At 42.5% G+C, this 19,183-nt stretch overlaps 1 protein-coding gene across 2 annotated transcripts in view; it reads left to right on the forward strand.

Moving 5' to 3' along the window:
• The window catches only part of Ctnna3 (catenin alpha 3), a 1,449,584-nt gene that overhangs the window by 21,718 nt on the left and 1,408,683 nt on the right, over positions 1 to 19,183 (forward strand). The window contains exon 1 of one of the 2 annotated variants that reach the window (XM_076917155.1): positions 2,560 to 2,662. The exons of the other annotated variant lie outside the window; for it this stretch is intronic. The gene's annotated coding sequence lies outside the window, so the exon portion shown is untranslated. Of the gene's footprint in view, positions 1 to 2,559; positions 2,663 to 19,183 lie in introns of those variants that run through there. 2 annotated transcript variants of the gene reach the window in all.

Consider the following 19,183-nt stretch of genomic DNA (forward strand, 5'->3'; position numbering starts at 1 on the left):
TTCAAGGCTTCTGGGGAAACCAAATCTGCCAGGTCGAACAGGGCTCAGGAGACCCTGGATTAGGAAGCAAACTTGTTGGGAAGTAAAGTAGAACTTTGTGGTCAGCTGAAAGCAGAAAACACTTGGTTGCTGTATGCTGGACTTACGTGGCTGATTGGCAGAAGGGGTGAGCTAATCATGGGTGGTATTGACTTTTCAGCTTTCCTTTGGATGAGTAATCTGAAAAACAATTTTAAGTACCTGTTTTATACTACTGAGACTATGTCAGTTTAGAGAATTAAGGCCATAAAACTTTGAAAGAGAATCAATAACATTTACATTTAGTTTTCAAACGGAAAGTATGATTTTCGCCTAGCTATCGGTTGTTGCTATACAAGTAAAAAAAAAAAAAAATCCCATCTTCAGATTTGGGAAATTGTGTGTGTGTGTGTGTGTGTGCGCACGTGCATTGGTGCAAAGGTGTGTCTCTGTGTAAACCTGAGGTTGACATCAGGCGTCTTTCTCAATGGCTGTCTACCCAATTCACTGAGCAGGACCTCCCAATCGAACCCAGAGTTCACCTTTACATCTCGTCTAGCTAGCCAGCTTGCCCCAGAGACCCCAGGATGCCCCTTTCCATCAGTGGGGCTACGTGTGGGCCTCCATGCTCACACATTTACTTAGGATCTAAATGGTGTTCCCTACACTTGCTAAGCAAGCACTTTACCCACAGAGATCTTGTTTTGTTTTGAGATAGTGTTCCTCTGTGTAGCCCTGTATCCTAGAACTCGCTCTGTAGACCAGGCTGGAGTCGAACTCACAGAGATCTATGTTTCTCTGCCTCCTGAGTGCTTGGGATTAAAGGCATATGCTACCACAGCCCAGCCAAGTTTTTACTTTTAGAGCGAATCAGGCAAAAGGATGTTCATCCCTATCCAAATAAAGAGTTCAGTTGTAAAATGCGGACTTCAGAGATTGCATGAGAAATTTGTTAGTCACGAGGTTGTGTGCTCAAGAGACACGTAATTATACTATCATAACAGCAGCCGTCTTACCTATGATTAACCTGTAGCTCCTCATAGGTAAGGGATCACTATCAATAATTAAGCATGGAAGTTAGAAAATGTAAGTTAAACAGACTGTAAGTCAAAGGTATACAGGCCAGACAAACTGGGATATTTCTAAGTAAGTTTTCTAAGGAAAGTGGAGCCGTTCTGTTGCAGTTCCTACTGAAGTATAAGAATAGCTATCGTAAAATCTGAAATGTAAATATAATATCAAAAAAAAAAAAAAAGAAAAAAAAAAAAGAAAAAAGAATAGCTATCATTCCGTGTCATGTTGGGGATATTTAGAATCTAATGACGCCCTCAACTGGCAAAGTGAGGGATTGCATTTAAAATAACGAGTGACTTAAAAAAAAAAAGCTGAAGTAAATCAGTCATCAAAGAATCGAGAAGTAGAAAGTATTGCAGAATAACATACAAAATGACAAATGTGAGGAATTAAGCTAATGCGTTAATTAAATGCATTCCTAAGAAAAACTGGTCTATGAATAACCATCATTAGCATTTCCTGGTATTTTGTAACCAGAAAAGTCGATGGTAGGGAAAGAATACAGTAAAAAGAGATGTGTGTAACCCTTGCCTCTATCTTTAGTAACAATTTTGATTACTTAAATTACTTGATACTTAAATTAATTAACATTTGAAACTTATTTATTTTATGTGTATGGTGGTTTTTTTTTTTTTTTTTTTTTTTTTTTTTTTTTTTTTTTTTTTTTCACACATGTCTGAGCACCATGTGTGTGCTAGAGCCCAGGGAAGCCAAAAGAGGGCATTTGATTCCCTGAGGCTACAGTTACATACAGGTGGTTGTGAACTGCCATACAAATACTGGGCATTGAACCCTGGGCTTCCGGAAGAGGAGCCAGTGCTCTCAGCCAGTGAAGTCATTTCTCTAGCTCCATTAAATTACTTTATTTAATTGAATACAGGTCTCAGTTTATTGCCTTGGCTGGCCTGAAACTCACTATGTAGACCAAGCTAGCCTTAAACTCACTGATATTCTCCTGCCTCTGCCCCCCGAGTGCTGGGATTAAAGGCCCGGTGTCATCATACCTGGTTGAAGTTACTTTGATCAGCTATTTTTACATTGCTGTCATAAAATCTCTTCACACATATTTAAGGGCAGGATTTTTTCTCTGGGTACCGTGATTTAATTTCTATAAAAGGAATTGGAATATCCTTAAGTGGTTTATAGGCTCCATAGCTTCAAGAAGTATAAAGCACGTCTGCTTTATTTTTTCTTTATTTATTCGTTATTTCTACTTGTGTGTGTTCCATTTTGGATTTTGGGTGGCTTGGGTGTACAGTGTGCATGAAAGTTGTGTGCAGGCCGATCCTGGATGACTTTACATCGCACCTTTGAAGATTAAAGTCTAACATGTGGTTTTTGTCTTTGCTGCCTTGTTGCTTTAAGAGCACCCATCCCCCTTCCCGCCTGAGCCACTGTGCCCTGTCAGTCATCCTGAAATACACTAGGGTGCTTGTCAGGCTGTTTGCTCACAGAGTCGTCATAAGCCAAATTGTGAGCCACAGCCGTGGCCCCGGCTTTCTAAACACAAGGAGTTGCTTAGGCAGTGGGCTCAGCATCTCTGTGTGGGCCAAACTGTGTCCTGTCGTAGGTGAGTCCAGTGTCAACTTTTTAAAATCAGACTTTGTCATAAGGCAAACCCCAATGTGGGCAGATTACTTGTTGTCCGGTTAGATAACTTTGGGGGAAACGAAGGGACATGATTTCTCTAAAATGGGATGACTAGAAGCAAGGTTGTGCACTTTCTACTTTTATGAGGTAGTTTCCTTTTAGTTACACTGAAGTCTAGACTTTATGAAAGCTCAGGTTTGAAAAGTCTACCGTTCGGAGTGAATCAGCAGGCATTTCAGAGTTAGATAAAAATACAATGTTCAAACACAATTTTTTTTTTTTCTTGTGTAACAACTCAGGCTGACTCAGTCGAACAGAAGCTCAATTCTGCTATTTGGAGTGTTTAATATCAATATTAAAAACAGCATGAAAAGAATTCTCATGTGCCAATGCCCAAGCTATAGTAGTCTTACACAGAGCACTTACAAACTCCTCCAGGGTAACAGATTCTTCACTGTTTGAATAACTGTACACGAGGCACTGGGGAATTCATATTCTTTTAATATAAAACTTGTGCAGTAAGCAGTTTATTTGTGCAAACAATTTGGTTTCTATTATCAGCCTCTGAACTTAAATCATCCGTGAATATTTTCCTAGTGTCACTTGCAGGCATCCTTAAGTATTTGTGAGGAGAGACCCGACAAAGCCAGAAGGAACTCGCGGGCCTGGAGAATTTGTGTGTTGATATGGAGTTAAAATTTTAAAGCTTTATCTAGGGCAAGTGGGAAAACGATTGTTTCTGTGGATGTATAGAAAGACGGCTTATCTATCCTGTAGAGAGGACTCAAGGTGCTCACAACGCTCCACAAAATTCAAGATAAGCTAAATTAAATGTGGGGTGAAAGAAAAAAGAAAAAAAAAATGTGAGAATATAAAACAGCCAAGAACAAGACTGCACAGGGGAAAAGAGGGGTTTCCCAGTCATGGCTTCACGGTGCTTGTGTTCTACAGCTTGACGGAGGAGAAAGTATAGCTTTGTGTGTGTGTGTGTGTGTGTGTGTGTGTGTGTGTGTGTGTGTGTGTGTGAGAGAGAGAGAGAGAGAGAGAGAGAGAGAGAGAGAGAGAGAGAGAGACATTTATTACGTACAGAAGTCTTACCGAAGGATTTCATGCAAACCTCCTGGCCCCTTGCCCTCGGGGCAGTCTCAAGTGAGAAAATGTTGTGGGATTGTAAAGACTTGTAAAGATGAAGTGGTCATTAAACATCATTTATGTTTCGGTGGAAATAAAAGTGGGGCAGACCTGCCCTTTCGACTCACCAGCTGATTTATGTGGGTGTGAATGTGGCCTCAGGTTTTCTAGGAACAGGAAAAAAAAAAAAGTCCTGTTTCTCAATTCAGAAACAGATTAGAGAGGCTTGGTGTTTGGGGAAAAAACTGAGTTGTCTAAAAAGATTTAAGCATCTACAGAGCAGTACAGCCCTGATCAAATCACTGTTGAAAATAAGACATATTTAGTAATTTTGCACGTATCTGTGGCTACGAGGTTCTTGTCTAATGCATTGCTGTAATGTGGCTACTTGATTTTCTTCTTTTTACCCCCTTTTTATTTGTGAGACAGGGTCTCACTCTCAAGACCTGCTGGCTCTGAAATCACAGAGATGCCCTTGCCTCTGCCTCCCTGAGTGCTGAGATTAAAGGCTAGTTCATTCGTTTTTGTTTTTTTTCGTTTTATTTTTCTAGACGGGGTTTCTGTGTGTTGCCCTTGCTGTTCAGGAATTAACTCTGTAAACCAGGCTGCCCTTGAACTCACAGAGATCCACCGGCTTTTGTCTCCTGAGTGCTGGGATCAAAGCTGTGCGCCGCTACTGTCTGGCTGCCATTTCAGCCTTAAACCACAGTAATATAGAAGAATATAGAGGTTGTTCTAGAACAACCTCTGCCTTCCAAGGCTAAAAGCATGAATCACCAACCCCTTAACTATTTCAATGTAAATTTAACTTGAATTTCAAATCCATTCAGGCCCAAACTAACTGGATCAGTCTCCCTGGGAACCACATATTTGGGTAAGAGGAAGGAATTTAAAGACAAACTTCTAATTTATTTTGATCTACGAATAGCCACAAAAACATTTGCCTTGAGAATTCTGAACTCAGGGTGTTCCTCATACTACGCTAACCCTGGCCTATGTAAATAAAAAGAATATGATTGTAGAAACTGCTGCTGTCAACACAACGTAGGACTGGAGAAAGATCTTGTTGAGGCTCTTCATGAATTTATTCAGATATGGATGTGATGGACTAGGTCGATGGTCAGAGTCTTTTTTTCTTACTCCGTTATTAAAAATAACTTCAAGAAGAATTAAAAAAATAGCATAATCATGCTCAGAAATCGTTTCTATAGTTTTGACTACAAACACATACATAGGCGAACTTATAATTACTGCAAAAAAAAAAAAAAAAAAAAAAAAAAAAAAAAAAAAAACAACAACCCCACATCAAATAGATACCACAGTACTGAGTTACAGCCGGCATTTAGTTAATTAATTAGGTGTGTGGGATGACAGGATAAAGTGGACACGTTGGTTCATATCCTGGGAAGTAAATGTTGTAAGTAGGTTGGAGGGGCTTGAGAGATGGCTCAGTGGTTAAGAGCACTTGCTCTTCTTCCAAAGGACCTGTGTTGGATTCCTGGCACCTACATGCTGACTAACAACCATTTGTAGCTTCAGTTATGGAGACTCAGGGTTGCCTTCTGGCCTCCGTGGCCACCAAACACACGCAGTGCACCTACATGCCGGTAAAACACACCTGGAGCTGGGCGTGACTATCCATACCTGTAAGCCTACCAGGTTTATGAATGAACCCCTAACAGACCAACCCAAAGAGCTACATGCTTCCTCTTTCTCCTCTCCTTTCTCTTTCCAGTGCTTGGAATCAAACTGAGGACTTCATTCATGCCTGGGGGCGGGGGTGGGGGGCTCTTCCATGCCCCAAGCCCAGACTTTTTGTTTAATTCAAACTCATTGAGAAATATATATAAACTCATGGGCTGGAGGAGATGGCTCAACCATTAAGAATGTGTACTCTTCTTGTGGAGGGTTGGAGTTCTGACTCCCACGCTCATGTCAGGCCACCTGTAATTCCAGGTCTGGGGATTTGATGCATTCTTTTGTCCTCTGACACACACGCACATGCACATGCGCATGCGCATGCACACACACACACACTTTAAAAAAATCAGCCCTAAAAGCTTACAACTTGTTAAGTCTGACACAGAAACTAGGTATATACCTCTGGCATATTGCAATTAAATACAATATTCTCTTCCGAGGTCGATTTCTTTAGTCAGCTCTGGCTTCTGACAACTGCTCATTGCTCTGTCTCTATCTTGTCCTCTCCACGGTGTCATAAATAGAATCAGTGTGTGTGTGTGTGTGTGTGTGAGATCCTCTGTATGACATTTATGCCTTCCGTTCACCTGGTTGCCCGAATCAACATGTCATTCCTTTTTCTTGCACAATACAGTGATTTGATCATATTATCAATGATCTGTCTGCTTGTTGTTGGAGGTTTGAAATTTCTAGCTTTGTGTATTATGAATAAGGTCATCACGAATATTTACACACATGCCCACATGTAGACATAACACTTGCATTTCTCTTAGGTAGTTACTAAGTATAGTTGGAGCTGACATGGATGGTTAAGAGTGCTTGCTGCTCCTTCCTGAGGGCTTGAGTTAACCTGTATCAGGCAGCTCCAACCAGCTCCAGGGGGCTGACACTCTCTTCTGGCCTCTGAAAGCTCACACACACACACACACACACACACATGCATTTAAAAACGAGTCGAGTCAAACCAGCCAGACTGTCATCTAACTCGGCTGTGGCAGTTGTCACTAGCTGTGTGTGAGATGCTGAGGTGTCTCTTGCCTTTGATCTTGTATTACTAACCTTTTCCATTCTAGCTATCCTGGATGACATTCAGTAGCGTCTGTTGTGAACTTAATGTTCATTTCTCCAGTGACAAGTGATAGTGAGCATTCTCAGATGGTAAACAGGTGTCACTAGGGAAATGGGACTGGAATTTTACACACATCACTGATCACCTAGAACTGCTAAAATGAAATCAACATACTTGTTGATCAGGTATAGATGAGGCTTGGTTAGGTTTAGATTCAATTCTTTGGGAAGGAACAGGTGGCATGACGTCATCCCCACTGTGTCCCATCAAGAGGAACAGTGTCTGGCCAGTCTCACTGTCAGGGAGCGTAAGAATGATCGGCGAGTTTGGTCTCTGTGTGGTCCCCAGTGTTCCTTAGTAAGCATGCCCTAATAGTCTTGTCTTTCACAGATGGTCATTATCTAGAACTATTATCATATTAAGACTATAAATAGTGATTTTTACCATTCTATACTTCTTCATGGTTTTTATTGCTTGGACTTATCCTATAAAAACCTCTTATTATTGTTGTTGTTGTTATTATTGTTATTATTATTATTTACCCTAAAGCATAGCTTTTATTTCCCTGTGTTTATCAAGTTTCAGGAAACAGGTGTTATCTTAATTTTGACTGTTGACTTCTTCTTGAACTAATTTTAATAGCTCATTTATACTTAGTTCTGCTATAATTTCTATTCCTTTCAGTGCTCGTATATGAGTTTTTAAAAATCTCTTGGTTCTAAGCTTTTTGAAGTTTATCTAATTTTATTTACATTTAAAAATATTCAATTAAAATCCAGCCACTTTGTCCCCGACTCTTGAGCTTTTGACTAAACTTAGTGGGATTTACTTCCTGCACGAGAAGTCCCCAGTTCCTCCTGGTTTTGTCAATCTCCTGACTGTGCTCTGGGAGCTTCTTTCTTCCTTATGGGAAGTTAGGGAACAGTCTATGCACGAGGGGTCCCATGCTCTCCCACACGAGGGGTCCCATGTTCTCCCTCCTGATATTTAGTAACAGAGCTAGAGAGTAGTTGATCTTCAGAAAGTATAAATGGTCTATATTAACACTTTTTTTTTTTTTTTTTTTGGTTTTTTGAGACAGGGTTTCTCTGAGTAGCCCTGGCTGTCCTGGAACTCACTCTGTAGACCAGGCTGGCCTCGAACTCAGAAATCCGCCTGCCTCTGCCTCCCAAGTGCTGGGATTAAAGGCGTGCGCCACCACCACCCGGCTATATTAACACTTTTAAATATAGAACTAGAAGATGTAATTTCAAATTTTCTGATTTCATATTTGTATCTTTTCTCAAAACCATTTCCTAATTACACAAATGGAGTTATGTGCATATATGTATGTATATGTATCTATTAATATACTCAAATGGAAATACAACATCTATTATAAGAATGCATTTTATGAAGAATATTTTGGTTTTTAGAGAATATTTTAATATTTCTTCCCCCCCCCCAGAGGTTATCTTTCTAGGGCTATGAGACAAATATTATGTTTTGAAGTCACTTAAAATTATCCCTTCATGTGTGGTTATGCAACTTAGTTGAAATATGAATAAAGAGTCTGTTATGGTGGCACATGCCTTTAATACCAGAATTTAGGAGGCAGAGGCTGGTGGATCTCTGTGTAGTCCAGCTCAGTGTGGTACACAGAGTGAGTTCCAGAACTTCCAGGGCTATGCAGAGAAACCCTCTCTTGAAAAACAAACAAAAAAGTTTATTTTGTGTGCTTTTGATTTCAGAGGGGGCTGAACTGTAAGTTCTTAATTAGGTAAAACGGTTGCATGATTTCTGTCATACATTAGTGACCCATCACGGTGATAAAACAGACAGATGAAAGGGTTTGCTTGGCTCACAATTCATACTGCATCATTTTGGGAAAGCCAAGGGGGCAAGCCCTTGAAGCTTCTTCTCATAAGGCATCTGCAGCCAGGAGCAGAGAGAAGGGAGTGGATGCATGCATGCATGCATGCCAGTGACATCTGCAACCAAGAGTAGGGAGCTGATGCATGCATGCATGCATGCCAGTGATGTCTACAATCAAGAGCAGGGAGCAGGGAGCTGATGCATGCATGCATGTACATTAGTGATATCTTCAGCCAGGAGCAGGGAGTGATGCATGCATGCCAGTGACACCTGCAGCCAAGAGCAGGGAGCAGGGAGCTTGGAGCTGATGCATGCATGCTAGTGACATCTGCAGCCAAGAGCAGGGAGCAGGGAGCTGATGCATGCATGCTAGTGACATCTGCAGCTAAGAGCAGGGAGTAGGGAACTGATGTATGCATGCCAGTGACATCTTACTTTCCACTCTATGTTAAAAAATATTTATTATGGATGAGGCTGGGCAGCTTTTTAGATATTCAGAGGCTATTTGTGTATTTTTTATGTGAATGAGAGAAGTTAATTTCAGTTGTATTTAATGTTAATATCTATTGATCCTGTGACATGAAATATAAGTAAAGATGAATGTACATAGTTTGTTCTTGTATAATTTGCTATGCATTGTGTTCCTGGGTATGATGATTTGTTTTGCTAATGTCACTAAAGTTGGGTTTTTCTTTTACTTTTTGTTGCTGTTGCCATGGTTGTTTCTTGACTCTCCTCCCTTTCTGGTCTCTGATGTCCTTTTCCATCTCCCCCCTTTTGACTTTGCAGTTCTTACTTGCCTCTTTCCCCCTTTCTTTCTGAGACAGATTCTCACCAGGCTGGCCTTAAGCTCACAATCCCCCTGCCTCATTTTCTACGGTGCTGAAATCATGGGTGCACGCCAGGACACCATATTTTCATCCTTTTAAAAAGATTTAATTTTATGTGTGTGTGCATATGTGTGTGTGCATGTGTATGTGTGTGTATGTGTGTATATGTGTGCGTGTGTGCATGTGTGTGTATATGTGTGTATGTGTGTGTGTGTGTGCATGTGTGCATGTGTGCATGTGTGTATGTGTGTGTATATGTATGTGTGTATGTGTGTGTATGTATGTGTGTATGTGTGTGTGCATGTGTGTGCACGTGTGTGTATGTGTGTGCATGTGTGTGTGTGTGTGTGTGTGTAGCGGGGACACAGTGCACAGTGTTTGTGTAAACCTTGAGGGTCGGTTCTCCCCTTCTACCATGTAGGTACTGAGCTAGAACTCAGTCATCAATCTTAGTGCTAAGCATCTTCATCCACTGAAGCATGCTTGCCCTGCTGTGGTACCTCTACCTTCCTAACCCTGCATCTCAGTGCTCCCCCTGCTGTGGTACATCTATCTTCCTAACCCTGCATCTCAGTGCTGTCTGCACAGGACCCTTGCAGAGGAATGTCGGGACCATGGCACTCAGTTTTAGAAAATATTAGTTACCATTGTGGAACATTTGTTTCTTTGTAGTACAGAATAATAAATAACAAGTTTCCTTGAAGGTGGCACCCCCCCCTTTTTTTTTAAAAAAGATTTATTTATTTATTTTATGTATATGAGTACACTGTCACTGTCTTCAGACATCAGAAGAGGGCATTGGATCCCATTACAGATGGTTGTGAGCCACCATGTGGTTGCTGGGAACTGAACTCAGGACCTCTGGAAGAACAGCTCTTAACCACTGAGCCATCTCTCTAGTGTGAAGGTGGTGCTTTTAATTTCATGTGTTTTGTTTGTTTAGAAGGCATCTTAGACTGGTGAGATGGCTTAGCAGTTAAGAGCACTGACTGCTCTTCAGGAGGTCATGAGTTCAAATCCCAGCAACCACATGGTGGCTCACAACCATCCATAATGAGATCTGATGCCCTCATATGGATGTCTGAAGACTGCTACAGTGTACTTTGGGCTGGAGTGAGTGGGGGCAAAGGGAGTAGGTTGGAGCAAGAGAGAGAAGGGAAGGGGAAAAAAAAGAAAAGAAGAAGCCATCTAAGATGTTAGGATGATAGTTAGATTCCCAGAGGGCTGTGCAAACAGAAAGAAGGATGCATTGTTTATCTTTGCTATGAGCATGTATGTAAGTGTGGTAAGGTTTTGTTTTGTAATTATATATAATTAAATACATATGTTTATGTTATGCATATGTTTATATATTATATAACATACATAATTAGATATGTTTATATACTATATGACATTTTATAGATACTGAAATATAAATATATATTTGTATGTGTATATGTACTGAATACATCAGCTCCTGCTCCCTGCTCTTGGCTGCAGATGTCACTAGCATGCGTGTATCAGCTCCTGCTCCCTGCTCTTGGCTCTGTGTCCTTAGTTCAGATTATTCAGATTATTCACAGTTGGCAGTAATATCCCACTTTGTCTCCTCCTTTCCAGTTTGACTCCTTTAATTTACCCTCCAAATTATTCCTGAACCGATATCTTTTTCTAATGTATTTTATATATGTAGGTACTTGGTCTGCAAGTATATCTGCATGTAGGGCTGTGAAAGAGGTCTTCGTTTTGGTCAAGGCACTGGCTGGAAAGCCCGAAGACCCAACAGATGTCCATTGCCTGTAAGGACATCTGAACTAAGGACGCAGAGGGGGGAATGTAGGACAGCATTGGCCAATATGGGAGTTGTGGGGAGCTGACAGAAGGCGGCTATCATCCTTGCAGCCATCTTGAGCCATATACCCTGACAAGAGACTTGTTTTCAACAGCCTACAACAGCTGAGCACACTCTGATAACATCTTGTTTTAGATACCCAGGATTTTCCCTTGGGTGTGTGTGACTTAAAGGTGTGACTTAGAGACAAGACTTAAAGGCGTGACTTAAGAAGTGAGACTTATAAAAGGTGAGAGGCAGACAGAAGAAGGGAAGGAAAACTTGGAACTTGGAGGCACTAGGGACTAGGAACTAGGGACTAGGAACTAGGGACTTGGGACATGGACTAGGAAGAGAGACTTGAGAATAAACAGGACTGAATTACACTCTGTCCGGTCTCCATTCTTCCAGTTGCCCTCACTCTCTCTCTTGCTGAACCCTGACCCGTGGACCAGAGCAGCAGTATGAGCCGGAACAATTTAGCCCCCAAAGCTTGGGGCAGTGCGGGCTCTAACAATTTTGGCCCCCAAGCTTTTGGCAGTGCGAGTTCCAACATTTGGCAGAGCGGTCCCCAACAGGAATCACGGGGAGACACAATGTGGTCTTTTCACTGACCTAATACAAAGAGAAGGCAGAGTAAAGGAGCATTTTAGAAGTCACTGGGTTTGGCGTCCAGCCTTACCATGATGTTTTTAATGTGATTTGGAACTGAAAAAAAGGAAGCAACCCCTTTTTTTTTTTTTTTTTTTTTTTTCTTGAGACAGGGTCCCAATATGTATCCCTGATTGGCATGGCATGGAACTCACGGAGACCCACCTGCTTCTGCTTCTTGAGTGCCGGGATCAAAAGCATGTGCCACCAACTGTATTTCAGGGGAGAGAGCATGAACTTAGTCTGTGAGGTAGATTAGCAAGCAGTGGCCCAGGAGGACTAAACAGATGGCTCTGTGAGCCAGAGGCTGTAAACAGACAGGGAGCCTGTTCTGAATGAGTGATATGTGGGATCAGAGAACAGAATGTAAGGGATTAGACCTTGGGTGGGACCTCCATGCAGAAGAAGCCAGGAAAGGATGAGCCACAACAGACCCTGGGAAAGATGGTCATGAGGTAGGGGAGCATGAGGCTAGTGCTTTCATATCAGGGGAAAAGTTTCCGTTTCCTATGGAAATGCTACACAGTCTGGAGGATCAAACGTAGTTCAAAGGAGTTATCAGGCACATAGCCAGAGTCCTAGGGAAACTTAAAATGTACTCATAAATTGTGAGCTTGGATGGTTTGATTTAAAGATTCTGTAGGGTTTTAAAAACATAAAAAGAAATAAAAAGCACCCCCCCCAACTCCCTCACCCAAAACCCAGGACTTAGAGAGATGTGAAAGATTTAAAGTTACATAAAACTGGTCTTCTCCCCCATGTATTTACCGATTTCTGAGAAATGTATGCAGTGTTTTCAAGGCCCCTGGCTTGATTTTCTTTCTATTACCAAACTGGCTTCTATTTATTTCCAGGGAACAAAGAAGAAATATGATTTTGAAAACAATGCATTTTGTCCCTCCCTTCTCTCTTCCAGTCAGCTATTTATCTAGCTATATGAGTGAGTGTGTGCGGCACGGGGCTTGTGTGGCTATCAGAGAACAATTTGGATGGGTGGGGGACTCACGTTTTCCTTCTACTATGTGGGTCCTGGGGGATTGAACTCAGTACATCAGGCCTAGCAGCAAGCGCCTTTACCAATTGAGTCAACTTGCAGGCCTGAATTTGTTAGTTGTTTTTTTATATTAAATTATCGCTTTATTTCACGTTGAAATAAGCTTTGAGGTATTTTCTTATTTATTTATATCCCAAGTGTTGCCTCTTCCTGGTAGTCCCCTCATATAGTTCCTCCCCTCCCCCTCCTCTTTGTCTCTGAGAGGGCAGCCTCCCTATATCCTCCCACCCTGGGGCATCAAGTCTCTACAGGATTAGACACATCCTCTCCCACTAAGGCCAGCAATGGCAGGCTTCTGGTTTATATGTGGCAGGGTCCTCAGCCAGCCTGTATATGCTCCTTGGTTAGTGGCTCAGTCTCTGGGAGCTCCCAGGGGTCCAGGTTAATTGACACTGTGGGTCTTCCTGTGGAGTAGCTATCTCTTTGAAGGCCTTCAATCCTTCCCCTAACTCTTATATAAGGGGTCCCTGACCTCCGTCCAATATTTGTCTGTGGGTATCTGCATCTGTCACAGTCAGCTGCTGGGTAGAGCTTCTCAGAGGGCAGCTATGCTAGGCAGCAGGTCCTGTCTACAAGCACAATATAGCATCATTAACAGTGTGAGGGACTGGTGCCTGCCCAGGGGATGGGTCTCAAAATGGGCCGATCACTGGTCAGCCATTTCTTTAGTCTCTGCTCCATCTTTGTCCCTGCTTTTCTTTTAGACAGGATACATTTTAGGTCAAAAGTTTTGTAGGTGAGTTGGTGTCCCCATCCCTTTCCTGGGGGGTCTTCGCTGGCTATTGGAGGTGGTGTCTTCAGGTTCCATATCCCCACTGTTGGCCACTTTGGCTAAGGTCACCTGCAATGACTCCTGGCAGCCTCTCTCATCCCAGGGCTCTGGGACTTCTTAGAGAATTCCCCCACCCTCACACTGGTCATCTGCATATTTTCATTCATTCCCCTGGCCTACTGGGACTCTCTCCTATCTCTCCCCATACCTGATTCTGCTCTTCCTATTCCCCTCACTCCTCTCCAATGCAGGTCCCTTCCTCCTTCTGCCTCCCATTCTCCCTTCTAAGTGAGATTCAAGCACCCTCACTTGGGCCTTCCTTCTTGTTTAGCTTTTCTGGGTCTCTGGGGTGCATCATGGATATTCTGAACTTTCTGGCTAATATCCACTTATCAATGAGTACAACATACCATGCATGTCTTTTTGGATCTGGGGTTATCTCACTCAGGATGATATTTTCTAGTTCCATCTGTTTTGTTAGTTTTTTTTTTTTTTTTCAAATCAAGGTCAATAAAATTTTTCTTCACTGTTCCCTTACTGTTCTGGGTCTTTCCAAACTGCCAGCCCTCAGGAGACTATATACATTTGAGCTGCCTTATAATATGATACACAGGGTTGAATCTATAGGCTCACTGGGCTCAGAGCAATGAAAAAAAAAAAACCACTGTCACCTTGAAAGTATGCATGGAGGCCATGTTACTCTTGCTTTGGTTGTTTAGATTTAATGTGTTACATACTTAATAGTGAATGTTATTTCTGTTCTGAATGATTCAATAAAAGCTTCTCTGCTATCTTATGTTTTAGATTATCTTCTTTGGTTTCACTCTGACTAATTTAGTTCTTTGACTTTTAGAAAAATGGATATAAAGGATATATTTTATAAGGCAGTTTGATGTTATGTCCCTCTCCCCATCCAAGGGCTCTTGGCCAGGTTTAAAGTACGAGGCACAGATTTTTCTCTTGTGTAGTGAGCCTTACATCCAATCAGATAATTGTTGGTTACCCCCACAATATTCATGTCACCATTCCATCAGTTGGCATATTTGGCTAGGCTGGTCATTACAGTAATGTGGTAGTCTGAATGAAAATCACTCTTATAAAGTTGTACATTTGATTATTTGGTTCCCAGTGAGTGGAACTGTTTGGGAAGGATTAGGAGGCGTGGCCTTGTTGGAGGAGATACCTTAATAGGGGTAGGCTTTGAGGTTTCAAAAGCCCACACAATTCTCAGCTATCTCCCTCTGCCTCTTGCTTGTGTAAAATGTAAGCACTCAAGCACCATGCCTGCCCACTACCATGCTTCTTGCTGTGACGGTCATGGACTCATCCTCTGAGACTTTAAGCATGACTAAATGAAGTGCTTTCTTTTATGAGCTGCTGGGTCCTGGTGCCTCTTCAAAGTAATAGAAATGTATTAAAGTAGAAAACCACTGATATATGTGGTTTGTCTGGTTCTTTAGCTTTTTAAAATAATACAAAGATAACTGATATGCTGGGCTTGTGTGAGATGGGATGCTGTTCAGGATCTTGGTTCTACTGTTATTTTTATATGGGACGACATGTTCTTAAGTTAGAAGACATTGCTACATAGAAAACATGGGAATTTTCTGTCTTTCTCACTTTAAAATATGTGCCATTGTGAAGTAGATGGGAAGTGGTATTTTATACAGTAACAGTAACAGTTGCAGGGTACGTCACCAGAGGAGGGGAGTGAGGTCATCTTGTGAAATTCTTATATGCAACGTTATCTTTCAATAAAACCAGAAGTCAAGTTATAGCTCTTTGTTTCCATTACACCACTACCACCCAACAACAACAACAACAAAGGCAGGTTGCCAAGATGGCTCCAAAAGTAAGGGTACTTACCACCAAACCTGATAACCTGATTGTCCTTGGATTCCATATAGAAGGCAGAGAGAACCAACTCCCACCGATTGTCCTCTGAGCTTCATAAGTGCACTCTGGTATTTGTGCTCCTCCTCAAAACCAATCAATCAATCAATGAATGAACAATCAATCAATCAGTGTAAAAACAGAAAATTAGTCTCAACTAGCTATTTATAATCAGAGGGACTTAATACCTTCATATAGGTAGAGGTTTTTAATCTTTGTTTTATGTCATATTTATCAGAGAAGGCCCCCCCCCCCACATACATTTTAGCTTTTGTTTAGGTATACATGCGAGGAAACAAGCTTCATTTCCAAAGCACACATTTTAATTTTACTTAGATCTTGCACAGCTCACCACTGTGGAAGGAGGACAGAGATCAATCTGATGATCTCTCAAAGAACATCAGTAAGAGCACTATCCCAAGGTTCAATAAACAGAGCTTCAAATGCAATAGTCTAGGAAGCTCTTAAAAGTTTCTGTTCAACCTGCCTGTGATAGCCAGCGTCTGTTCTAGTGTAGACTGTTTGACTCTGTTGAACCCCAGAGTCTTGGAAGCCGAGGTAATGAACAGGCACTGTCTTGAGGATCGGAGCACTTAGTGCATTTAACAACGGTAACCCCAGCTGAGAGCAGGGAGCAAGGCTCTGACGATCCCTCTGGATCTGGTTTCAAGGACTCAAGGTCTTTCAGAAGGACCTTGTAGTTCAGATTTTTTTCCCCTCCAGCATTCTTCAGGCTTGTTGCATTCCTAATTAGTTCACATGTGGGAATTACACTTTGGATTCTAGTGCAGAGATCTGATACTAGGAGGTACCGGAGGGAAACTTAGCTTTAGACTCTAGTTATGAGGATGGAGAGAAAGCAGTCTTGAATAGTAATTATGGGCTCTGTAGAGGAAAGACATTTAAACCAAATGTTCATAGGCAGATCTAGCTGTCTCACTGAAGATGGGAGAATGGCACCAGCTAACCCTTGCTGAGCTCTTGCTAGATGGCAGAGCTATGGGTGAAATTGTTTAGGATACTTACGTCTAGGTATGACTTCTTTAACCTTGAAAATCTCAGTGAGGAGGGTACTCTTACTCTTCTCATTTAACAGGTGGTGAAACAAATATTCGAGGGAATCCAGCATCTTGTCTATAGAGTTAGTTCCCAGGGAAGGGTCTGGAGAAATGGCTGAGCAGGTAAAGATACTTAGCATCAGGGCTGACAAACTGTGTTCCATCCTCAGAGCCCACATGATCGAAGGACAGAGGCAATTTCCATAGTTGTCCTCTGACTTCCAAACTCATGCTCTGTGTGTGTATGTATTCAGGTGCATGTATGTGTGTGTTTGTGTATATATGTATGTATGTACGTACGTATGTACATATGAGTGTGTTTTCATTCATGTGCATGTATGTATGTATACATGTGTGTGTATGTATATATTCATGTACATGTAATGTGTTTGTGCATGCAAATAAGTAAATGTAAAAGCAAAGCTCCGGTGAGTTTGGGTTTTTACCTAGATAGTTTAGTGTCAAAGCCAATGATCTTAATCACTGAAACCCAACAGTACTGAAATGTTGGGGAATTTAAGAACCCTTTAGCAGAGTGTGTTTGGGGGTGAGCAGGATGTCTTGAACTGGCTGTCACATACCGCTCTGCTAAAGTGGAGATGAAATCTAGCCTTCCTTTGCTTGGGCAAACCATGAGCCTTCCTGCTAACAACTGCAGGATTGGGATACTCTGAAAGTGGCACACGTATTTCCAATTCTTCTGCTCTGATAGGGCACAATTTCATAATTCACTCTAAGGCAACAATCAGTGTGCTTGCTGTTAAGTTAACTACTTCTCTAATATTGATGTGATGAAACTTACAGAGGAAAGTGCTGACAGTCCCTTTGTCACAGAAGCATGGTAGCAGGAGGCTGTCTGAAGATATTCACACAGGAAGGAGAGAGGGAGAGAGAGACAGTGAGAGTGGGAAGAGAAAGAGAGAGAAGGGTGGGGTAGGGTTTGCAGGAATCAGAGCAAGGTTTTAAACCCTCAAAAACCTCAGTGATGCACTTCCTGCATCTTTAGGCTGCACATCCTAAAGGTTCTATAACTTCCCAAATGTACCGCCAACTGGAGATCAAGTGTGAATACACACACCTGTGGGGATGTGTCTCATTCACGTCTTTTTTTTTTTTCCCCTCTGTGGCTGACTGTGCTAAGCACATGTTCTATCGCCGAGCCACACTCGTTGCCCTTGCAGTCCTAGATGGACTGTGAGCATCTATATTTCTGTTCCCTGGCAACAACCCCACGAGTCCAGCAGGCCTCTTTCCCATCTTCTTATCCCCACAGGGCTCTCCCATCAGCCATGCTTCTTTATTGGTGTGCAAGTATGTGTGTCTGTACGAGTAGGTGCCATGTCTATGCAGTCAGTGACTTGGGCGGCCAGAAGATGGTGTCAGATCCTCTGGAGCTGGAGTTGTGCGTTTCCAGACCTGGGTGCTGGAAACCAAATTCAGGTCTAGAAGATCACTAAGTGCTCTTAATTCTGGAGCCATCTTTCTAGACTGCACCTTTCTTTCCCTTTCTTTTGTAGGGGAGCTACTGAAATCAAGGGAAATCCCCAGTGAATGTGTTGTTATGACCCAACCTTGTCAAAGGCCACAGACCCACAGGAAGCTGGCGAAGGCTTCTACTTAAGGGTCAGTCATGGAATAGATAGCCCTCCTCTTATGAGTGATTAATGTGTACAAAAACTAGCAACTACAGTTTCCTCCTCCCAGATACTGACAGCCTGAGACTGCTAACCTATAAAGATCTTTTATGGAGACTAGCCAGTCACCCTGTACCCCAAGCTCTACTTCAGAAACATGCTGAGGTACAGTAGTTGGGGGCCACGCCATCAGAATGCATATAGTCCACTTGACTCAGCCTTTCTGCTTATATCTGTGGTCCCTTCAGTACCACTGGCTGTCTTCATTCCCCGGATGCTCCTAGTGAGGGTTTCAGGGCCAAGCCATACGGGCCATGACAAGTTTTAATTTTTTTTAACTATTTTATTTGATATTATATTTACACTTCAGATTTTATCCTCTAATCCCCTTCCCCCCACCACCCAGGAGCCTCCTATCCCATCCCCCCTCCTCATGCTTCTATGAGGATGTGCCCCCACCTACCCCCTCCCACCTCCCCACCCTCGAATTCCCGCCCCCCCCACTTGGTGCTCATCCTTCATGGGAACAAGAATCTCCTCTCCCACTTATGCCCAACAAGGCCATCCTCCCTTTCATGTACAGATGGAGTCATGGGTCCCTCCCTATGTGTTCCCAGGCTGGTGGTTTAGACCTTGGGGAGCCCTGGTTGGTTGGTATTGTTGCTCTCCTCATGGGGCAACAAACTCTTTCTACTCCTCCAGTCTTCTCTCTAACTCTCCATTGGGAAATCCTTGATCAGATCAGAGGTTAGCTGTGAGCATCGGCCTTTGAATGTGTCAGCCTCTGGCAGACCTCTAAGGAGACAGCTATATCAGGCTCCTGTCAGCATGCACTTCCTGCCATCCACATCAGTGTCTACCTTTGGTGACTGTACCTGGGATGGAGACCCAGGTGGAATGGTCTCCAAGTGGCCCCTCCTCCCGTTTATGTTTTAATTTTCATGTGTGGGCAGTGTGCCTGTGTGTGTTGGTGAGTGTGTGGTTGCATGCATGTGCATGGGAAGAGGTGAGGTTGATGTTGAGACTTCTCCTCAGTTTTGC

The sequence above is a fragment of the Arvicanthis niloticus genome, chromosome 20 (genome assembly GCF_011762505.2).
Source record: "Arvicanthis niloticus isolate mArvNil1 chromosome 20, mArvNil1.pat.X, whole genome shotgun sequence".
NCBI lineage: Eukaryota > Metazoa > Chordata > Mammalia > Rodentia > Muridae > Arvicanthis > Arvicanthis niloticus.